At 40.7% G+C, this 10669-nt stretch overlaps 1 protein-coding gene across 18 annotated transcripts in view; it reads left to right on the forward strand.

Moving 5' to 3' along the window:
- Positions 1–10669, forward strand: part of DIAPH2 (diaphanous related formin 2) — a 503126-nt gene that overhangs the window by 251323 nt on the left and 241134 nt on the right. The gene's annotated exons all lie outside the window — the stretch shown is intronic.

Genomic DNA, 10669 nt, shown 5'->3' on the forward strand with positions numbered 1-10669 from the left:
GCACTAACAACCATTCTGTCAGTCCTTTAATTGATCATATAATATATTTTTGGATAATGTTGAAAATCTAATATGATGTCGAAACTGCTGTTTTATTTTCAAGAAAGGAAAAAAAACCCTGTTTTGGATCATCCAAAAGGGCGACAGAGGTCTGGCTTTGCCTAATATGTAGAAATCCAAAGGTTAATCAAAACAAGGAGTAGGATTTATCTTTAGAAAATTTATTCTACCTATGTAATGGGAAACAACTAGAAAAGCTGAATCCCTAACACTCTGTGTATAGTTTACACCATATTTGAAATAGTAACTTGATTTGTTTCTGATGCAAACATTATTTTAGCTAAAATGTAAAACCACTGATAACTGAGTATACATGGGCAAAGTCACGTTAACTACTATGCCATTTCAGGTGACAAAACTGATTTATGGAACCTTAGAAGCAGTAGATTTTATAACTGTTTTTGTTGTTGCGAGTACTGATGGTCATTTTTCATTTTTCTAGTGTTATTATGTTCTCCATATACATTAATATGTCTGAGTATATGTTTTGTAAGCTGCTTTGAGCTTCTCCTTTTTGGAAGGGAAAATTGGGCTAGCTGTCAGCCCTGATGCTGAGACCATCAGCACTATATAGCGCAGTGGAAGAAGGCTTCAGGACAGTGGGAAACAAAGAAAGAAAAAATCTTTTGTGAGTCCCAAATTACACTAAAAGGCTTCCGTCAGCAATGCTGGAACCCCAAAGAGTGCAAATAATTTTCCCAGTCTTGTTAGTATTTAAATGCAAGGTGCCCAGTCCTCTCCTTGATAAAGCGCACCATAGCATTAGCAGTATTAATAAGCCATTTGATTGTCAACTAACTATGGTGGCCTTATCACCATTATGACTTGTAGGTGGAGACATATTTACAATTTCTAAGACTTGGCTTCAAATACATGAAACAGTGCAGCCGTACCCCTGAGCTGGGGGGGGGGGAGTGAGGGGGGGATTCCTTTGCCAAAGAACCATGCAACTGTTACTTGCTCTGCCTTAATGAGCTTGCTGCATCATGTGCCTATATCACATGTCCGAAAGGGTTTGTACTCACATTTCTCCTAGTCATCAGCTTTATTGTTTAGCCAGCAAGCTATAACAGTATGCTTTTTGTTTCTCCAACCATAGTCCCTTGCATCACATGACAAACTAATGTAGAAAGTCAAGGAAGTTTCAAGAGCAATTAGCAATCAAGCTAATTGAAGGGAAAAGGTTAAAAAAAATATCACTGGGCATTCTCAAGCATTTTGGAGTGTCTAAAATAGCTATCTGAATCCAAGTCCACATTTTTAAGAATTTGGGCAAGCATGCTACATGGAATTTCCCTGACCCTTGGAATGTTGGAATGTTCCTCAACAGTTCTTTGAGATCAGAGGTGGGCTCTTTGATTAACATATTCTAAAGCACTTTCATGGACCACATGAAGGTGCTTTAAAAGGACCTTCACAGAATTATTGGATTGAAACTAAAGGCTCCGTTTCTTTAAGGGAATGAGTCTTCCTCCAACAGAAGGAGGGATCCTTTGGATCCAACCCATTATAAATCAAACACATAGGGAGATATATAGTTGGAGCATTGTGTTGCAATAGAGTTTGAATCTGAAATATTCAGCGATCGGTACTTCCCCCTTTCAAGTGTTAAGAAGTACCTCTATACAGAATCCATCTAGCACTTTTCTTATTTAATATGGTATTTCAGTGGAGAAGGCCATCTTTTACTAACTTCTGGGAAGACTGTGCTTTAGAATATGTTCAGTTTTTTAATGTTGGTAATAATGCAGTGATGTAATCCTCATCTCGTTTAGACCTGACTGCAAAGGGAAATGTGCTGTGCATAAGTGACATCTCAACATATTTTAAGTGAATTATTTCTCCATAATGAGCTTTGAGGAAATCCCAGGTGTTGATAGCTGATGGGGTGTAAATGTCATTAACATTCTGTCAGTGCTCCTTATCAGTGTGTTAATGATGCCCTCATGATCAGATACACTGAGCCCTCCTCCTGGAGTAAAGCTTTCACTAACAGATATGTCAGGATAAGGAGGCTTCCCCCCATGCCACTTGGTAGGTAGATTTGGAGGCGGGGGGATGTTTCTTCCCACTCCCAAACTTGAAAGTGAAATAGAAGTAGAAACCTTCAGGAAAAAGGGATGGTATTTAATATCATAAATGTAGATTGTAAAATTTGCTAGGGACATTTTTCACTCTTATTCTTGCTGTATAAAATGTACACCCTAGTCTTTCATTTTCCCTTTGCACACAAATGTGTTGTTGTTGTTTATTTGTTTAGTCGCTTCCGACTCTTTGTGACTTCATGGACCAGCCCATGCCAGAGGTTCCTGTCAGCCGTCGCCACCCCCAGCTCCTCCAAGTCCGTCACCTCCAGAATATCATCCATCCATCTTGCCCTTGGTTGGCCCCTCTTCCTTTGCCTTCCACTTTCCCTAGCATCAGCATCTTCTCCAGGGTATCCTGTCTTCTCATTATGTGGCCAAATGTGTTACCCTGATCTAAAAGAGTTCACCTGGAGCAACCAAGCTTGTGCAGATGGAATCCTGGCAAAATAGCGCAGAACCCTGTCAATCAGCCTTAAAGAGGGTTTTGTGTTTTTTTAAGAATATTGAAAGCTTTCTTCAGGAGTGGGCTGTGTGTGCATGCACACATGAATATCTCTGCAGTTAATAGAATGCTGAGTTTTTAAAACAAACAACTTTCTGCTGGAACACCCATTTCACTCCTGTAGACTCATAAAAATAGTATATCAGTATGACTGGCGGTGTGAGGCCTCAAACCCCAGGTAACTTTAAGTTAAAAACAACAACAAACTAAAAATAACAACACAAGCACAAAAGTAGCAGATAAAATACAGTTAAAAGTCAGAGTTTGAAATACACACACACACACACAGCACACAACTGCTTTGTGACAAGATACCAATTTTTTTTAGTTGTTTTTTAACTTTTGTAAATCACCTACAAAACCTTGGATGTACAGCAGTTGAGAAATGTTTTAAATAAATACATCACCCAATCTAAGCAATCTGTACTTTGTTTAGAGTATAGTACTCTACTTTGTGTATATACTTGAATTCACTAAATAACATCAACAAATCCCACACAAAATACTGTTGTCATCATAGCAGAAATTGTTATAACTTATAGCTTCTCCTAGACTGGTTAAACAAAGATATGTTAGGAAGTACAGAAAGTATGTGAAATGAAAATATTAAAGTGGCAACACTTGTCTCAGCTTACTTACTCATCTTGTTATATAATTTAATTTCATGTTTGTTTGCTTTTTACTGTGTAATTGAAAAGAGGAACAGGTGGTCACTTGAAATTAAATCAATTAGAATGTTATGGCTTGGTCTCCTATCGTTACAGTAATTTACTTGCTTAGGGGGAAAAAAAACCCACTTAAGTAGAGGTACAAGAGGAGGAATAGGAAGGAAAAGCAGCAAGGACTGGAAGTATGGAACAAGATAGTCAAGGAAGGGTATGTGAACATTTTAAGGGATCCTAGCCAAGGAAGGGTAAACAGGTGATACCGTGATAGTAGTGGTGAGGGGAGAACTTCACCTTGGACAAGAATATTCCTGGTTTTAATTTTAGAGTTATTTGGCACAAATATTAGGAGAAGAAATGGTTTCTAACTTAATTTCAATGCAATTCTAATGGCAAAGGCAAGTGTAGACATATCCGTCACAGTTGCATGACAAAACAATGAAATTAAGATGTATTTAGGTAAGATTTAACAATGTTGTGCTGTGAGAATAGCTAACAGTGTAGGTTCTTGCAAAGCTCATTGCCTCTTGTTTCTTTGCTTTCCTCCCCTTGTGAAACTCTGGAGACAGTATAATTGTGTAGTTAAATTAAGAGACACAAGATTTGTCAGCTATGATTATGTATATCATCCAGTAGGAAATAGAATTTTCTCCCACATCTGAGCTCTGTCTTTTTATCAAGCACACTTTTCTTACACACTTCATTCCTTCAAGAGAGCAGTATCTGTGTAAAAAAATATGTGCAAGTACATACTTCCTGCAGTAATGCATTGTGGATTAGAGTGATTAACAACATTTTGATCCACTAAAAAACAAAACCCAATTAGTTGGGCAGCAGATGTTTGTTTTTTTTAAATATATATTTGAATACAAGTACTTATAAAAAGTGCAGATGAAGAGTGCTTATTTATTATTAATACTTATATACCACTTAATATGACAATATTAAAACCATAACTTAAATTACACAATTAAAAACAATTTCAACTACAATAACAATGAAGGCAATAACATCCCCCTCCCCCGAAAACAGAGCAGCAGCATGATTAATTACAGTTACTTACAAGCCAGAGAAAGCCTGCTTAAACAAGTGTGTTTTTAGGAGACAATTAAAACTTACCACATTTTCTGCCTCCCCAACTGCACAGGGGAAGGTGTTCCAGTGGGTGGGTGCTACTGCTGAGAAGGCCCGCTTCTGAGATGTTATGTGGTGACATCCTTCTGGTTGTGGAACAACCAATGAGGCCTCCTCTGAAAATCTTTAATTTCAGCTGGGTATATATAGGGGCAGGTGTTCTGCGAGGTATCCTGCTCCCAAGTCGTTTAGGGCTTTGTATGTCAACAAAATAACCTTGAACATAGCCTGGTAGTTAATAAGCAGCCAGTGCAGTTCTTTTAACACAGGTGTAATGTGAACATGGCTGGGTGCCCCACTAAGCACCCTAGCTGCTGCATTCTGCACTAGCCGCAGCTTCTGAATCAGGTGGAAGGGCATCCCCACATAGAGTACATTACAGTAATGTAGTTGTAAGGTTACCAGTGCATGAACTACAATGGCTAGGCTAGCCCTATCCAGGAACGTCCACAGTTGGCTCACCATCTGAAGTAGGTAATAAGTGCTCTTCCAGAACAGGTAAACAACCCGTTTCCAAGAGCTGGGAACCACCCATCTATAAGGTGTAAGTCTTAAAAGGATTCGATTTCAATTTATTGGCCCTTATCTAGCCTATGATTGCATCCAGGCGCCAGTTCAGAACGTGCACGGCCTCTCCTGACTCAGACATTAGAGAGAAATATGGCTGGGTGACATCACATACTGATGACACCTTGCCCCAACTTTCCTAATGTCTGCTCCCAGTGGCTTCATATAGATGTTGAACAACACTGGGAACAAAACAGTGCCCTGTGGCACCCCATAGTTCAACTGCTAGGAGGCTGAGGCACAATCACCCAAAATTAATATCTGGAACTGACTCTGTAAGTAAGAGCTGAACCACCATAAAACGGTGCCCCCAACTCATGGAGATGGTTCAGGAGGATACCGTGGTTGATATCAAAATCTTCTGAGAGATTTAGAAGTAACAGGGCCGCACACCTCGTTCCTCTCCCTAAAAAAGTTATCCATCAGGACGACAAAGGCCTGAACCAAGAGTGGAATGTATCTGCTAAGATTATGCTGGTTGTAAGAGCTAGCTGTAAGATCTCTAAAAACATTCTCTAGAAACAAAATGTCCTCCATTTGGAATCTTTCTTTCTTTCTTTCTTTCTTTCTTTCTTTCTTTCTTTCTTTCTTTCTTTCTTTCTTGTCATATGCAAATATAGATAGATTTATTCGGGCAACAGCTAGATAAATGATCCCAAAGAAAGGAAGGTTTTGTGTGCAGAAGGAAATAACTTGTAACGTCTTATGTGCAACATTCTACATTCTAGATGGGAACAAGCAGATGCAACCCAGTCCTTACTGCACAACAACCCAGAGTTTTTAAAACGCTGCTGTATTATTATTATTATTATTACTCGCCTTTTCCCCAGTACTGAGACACAAGGCAGCTTACAAAAATTAAAACATGTATCTCTCCCACCGCAAGTGGGAGCAGCTAAACCACCCAGGCATCCTCCATCCCTTGGTTCTTTAGCATTGTGACTAAATCTGGACCTCTGGCTTGTCTCTTCCCCAACAAGCCAGATAAATAACTCAAGAACAAACCATGGGTTATTTCTAGGTGGCAGGGTGTGTGTGGTGGAGCAAGAGGTCTGGGTTCAGATACAACACAACCCTGGGTAGCTTAGTCGTGTGCACCAGCATGCATCCTCTTTTTAAAAAATTGTGGGTTGTTGTGATGTGAACTGGGCCTATGGCAACAATGTCTACAGCGCACATGTCTACAGCACACAGAGGAAATTTACAGAAGGGGCTGGTTAATTTAGATTGCTCAGTATGCGTTGTGCACATGTGCAGTCTGCTAAATAGGCAAATGCACAGTGCAATCTGAAGTAATAGGCCGCTTTGCAGATTTTTCTTCCATCGATTTCCATGAATCTACTGTAGGTATGACTAAGCCTGGATCCAACCCATTGTGCTGTAAGGGGCAAACGGTCAGACTTCGGTGAGGTTCACATTGCTATCATCCATAAAGTTAATCGAGAGATCTTGGGCCAGTCACTATTTGTCAGTGTAACCTACCTTACAGGGCTGTTGTGAGGATAAAAAAGGATATCTCCCATGTATGCTCCCTTGACATTCTTGGAGGAGGTGAGAGATATCAATGTTATACATAATCAAAACCTAATCCACCATTCTCTCTATTTTTGGTAAGAGGCTAACTTTATTTCCTTTTCGATTGAGTTACTAGCCTGGTCGATCAGTGCAATAATACCAATATAGTAACGCTTTCAACAAGGCATTGTATTTGTAAGGATTTGTAGCTGGTTGATGGACTGTAGTCAAAGAGTACTAACCAATGGCTTCTCATCAACCTGGAGAGAAGTAACTAGGGATGTCAGAGAAATTCGCTGCGGATTCAAATGAGGCCAGATTCTTTGGAATCCAGCCTCAGGAATCCGCAGCAGATCGGAACCACTTACCTCCGCTCCAGGAGGACTGGAGGCAGAATGGCACTCGGCTGCTTCTTGCCAGCCAGAGCCGTTCGCCTCCTCCCTGTCCCTGCCGATTTCCATGTCTTAAAAAAAAAAAAAAGGCCATCGGGAGGATGTGCCCATAGATTTATAAGCAAATAGAGTCATGAATCTTGCGTATAAGTCTATATGACCATAGGCTTATATGCAAGATTCATAGCTCTACTTTGCGTATAAGTCTATGGGCACATCCTCCCGATCGCCTTTTTCTTTTTTTTAAAGACATGGCAATCGGCAGAGACAGGGAGGAGGTGAACAGCTCTGACTGGCAGGAGGGAAGGTAAGCGCCCCCAAGCCAGTTCCCCCCCCCCCCGAATCCGAGCGGAGCGGAATCGCTCTGGAGAATTCCAGGGGGGAGGAATGGATCGCCTCCCCCCCCATGTATTCCCCACCGGAACAGATGGTGGGGAATTCGTACACCCCTAGAAGTAACAAGTGCAGTGCTGAAGGTTTCTCTCCTGGGCCCAGTGTTGTTCAATATCTTTAGAAATGACTGGGATGAAGGAATATAGAGAATGCTCACCAAATATGGAGAAGACACAAAACTAGTTGTTGTTCAGTCAAGTTGTGTCCGACTCTTCGTGACCCCATGGACCATAGCACGCCAGGCCTTCCTGTCCTGCGCTCTCTCCCAGAGTGTGCTCAAGTTCATATTCATTGCATCGGTGATGCTATCTAGCCATCTCATCCTCTGCCGTCCCCTTCTCCTTTTGCTTTCGATCCTTCCCAGCATCAGGGTCTTTTCCAGGGAGTTTTCTCTTCGCATTAGGTGGCCAAAATATTTGAGCTTCAGTATCTGTCCTTCCAATGAGCACTCAGGGTTGATTTCCTTTAGGATGGACTGATTGGACCTCCTTGCAGTCCAGGGGACTCGTAAGAGTCTTGTCCAGCACATGGAGCTGCCTAATTATCTTGCAAATCAACACCAGTTGCAGTCCAAGTATTAAGCTTCTTTTTGTGGAAACATAACAAATTCTTACAAATGCCTGTTTACAGGAATCCACTTGTTAGGGATTCAGGGAGTTGAACTGATGCCAGGTGGACAAAAATAAATTTTATGTCCTTAATATCTAATTTGAACTGGTTTGCCTTGCTTGCATGTGCAGTGTAGCATAGCCCAGGTAAGCACTGTGCTGGCACATAGTGCACAGGTAATGCTGAGAGTCCCACTTAAATGACACATCAGGTGCATTCAATACCACACAGACAAGTTCTTCTCACTTCTCAGCATATTTAAATCAAGTCTTGGGACTGTGAGTGCACAGGTCACCAAGCCTTCTTCAGGCAGAAATGAACAGGGGATGTGCAATTTGGAGCCTCACTGTAATTAACTGGTCATATGGATTGGATAGTCCTGGTATCAGTACTAAGAACTTGGCATCCTTTCCATGTCTCATCAACAGAGCAGTACTTCCTGCCTTCTGCACTCTAGACTATAGTTGTCCTTGCCATAGTTTTAGCCTTCCTCTCAAGGTTAAGTCCCAACTGCACTTCAAACCCAAACTGAGCTCCAATAACTGACTGCAGGGATTGGGCACTGGAGAACATTCAACCGAAGATTGCATTCAAATAAATGAGAACATGGTCCCAATACCATCTTCTCATTGCTGGAAGGATTTTAGTGGTCATGTAGCAGTTAAAGCCACAAGAACCATTCCAGAAACAAAACCAGATAATGGAACCTAAATAAGAGACTGCCTGCTCCTGTACTTCCTACTGCAATGTCTAAGATTTGCCAAGAATGATCTACTGAATTACTAACAACTGCTGCTAGTTGGCTGCTAATTTTTAAAGGGATACTTCATTGAGTGATCCCGGGCAATCAGTGATCATCGTGTCAGATAGCCAATCGGGAAGCACAAAACAAAAATCTCATAGAACACAAGTCAAATGTTGCAAAAAATACACAATTTGCAAAAAAAGGAAGAAGACGTAATTTTGCAAAGAGGACAATTGAATAACTTTAATAGGTATATAAAGGTGTTGTCACTTTTCCCCCCATACAAACGCACGCGCGCGCACACACACGACAACGTTCCCCATCCCTTTCTTTGCTGGATACTTATTCTTCAAATAATTTACAGAATTATTACATATGAAATGTTGCTAGCAATTCAACTACACATAGAAATTGATTAAGTAGTAAGATAAACTCAACTAGAACTTTTAATTTATAGATATGTTTTGTGTACTTCCACATGACAAATGCCAGAGGGAGTTAGATTCTATATTCTGCTTAGAATCTATAACCTGATTTTAAACATATTATCTTATTTTAAACCTATATTAAAATGTTGCTATAACGAAGAAAGAAAAAAATGAAATAAAAAATTAGGGTGAGTGTGAAAAACACAGCACGAACATATGTTCTGGAACACTTTATTCATTCAAGGTGGTTTGCAATTATAAAAGTATGTAGTCCCCACCTCCAAAAACTAGTTCAAAATTATGCCTGGATTCGTTTAAATCAAAGTTAACTATAGTTACATATTACACCAAACTGAGGGGGGGGGGGAGCTGTGTGTAACCCTGGCCCCTGGAGATTTATTTATTTATTTATTGAATTTCTTAATTGCCCGTCTGGCCGGTCACCCGGCCACTCTGGGCAATGTACAGCAATACAATTTTAAAACGATAAAATTCTACTTTAAAACATCTTATTTCTAAAAATACCCTAACCCATCCCAAATGCCTGCCTGAACAACCACATTTTTAATGCATTGCGGAAGCTCATTAAAGAGGGAGCATGGAGGAGTTCCCTAGGGCGGGAGTTCCACACAGTGGGGGCCACCACAGAGAATGACCTCTCCCTCGTCCACACCAGCCTAGCTGTCCTGGCTGATGGGACAGAGAGAAGGCCATCCAAGGCTGATCTTGTTAAGCGGCCTGTCTGGTGTTGCTGGATCCACACTGGATATCATTCACTCAGTTGTAGTATAAACACCACACAGCTACAACCATAACTAATGCAAACGCATATCTAGTTAACATTCAGATGCACCAGATCATTTAATATCTGTATATCTGACCGCAGGCATTGTGAGGAATGTAACTCCATAAGCATAATATCTTCTGGGCCAAAATGCAAGGAAAGAAGCTCTGATAAGAAACTCATCTCAACTTTCTTATATATCTGTTTTCTTGGAGAGTACAGGTGTGTTGTTGTTGTTGTTGTTTAAAAACAGTACAGTAGTTGCTCCTACTGTGCTTAGCTTGAAGTGCTTTGGAATATTCAATAAGATTTAAGTTTATGCGGGAAGAGAATGCGTGGATAAGATGAGGAACAAGGACAGGCTGGGCAAGATGAAGCACAGGCAAAGGGGAAATGAAGCAAATGATAATTTATGTAGCCTGTGCAGTAGCAAGGGAGAGGGGTAAGGAGAAGGGCTTACCATTTATTACAAAAAAACTCAGCTACAGGCCCAGATAGAGGGGGTGATTTAAAAACTGCCTATGGACACATTCCAAGCAAAACCTTAGAGGTAAGTGCGATTTATATATAGAAACATAGAGTTGGAAGAAACCTCAAAGATCATGTAGTCCTACCCCTGCTGATGTAGGAAATCCATTACCACAGCAGAGGCTGGATGACCAACACTAACAAAGGAGAGTCCACCACCATCGGCCACAGACTGTTACACTGTCAAACAGTTCATATCAACAGGAAGATCTTTCCGATGTTTAATCTGAATTCCTTTTCTTGTAATTCTTGTAATTCAG

The sequence above is a fragment of the Heloderma suspectum genome, chromosome 9 (genome assembly GCF_057233095.1).
Source record: "Heloderma suspectum isolate Gila_16-S chromosome 9, 16-S_ref, whole genome shotgun sequence".
In the NCBI taxonomy this organism is placed as follows: domain Eukaryota; kingdom Metazoa; phylum Chordata; class Lepidosauria; order Squamata; family Helodermatidae; genus Heloderma; species Heloderma suspectum.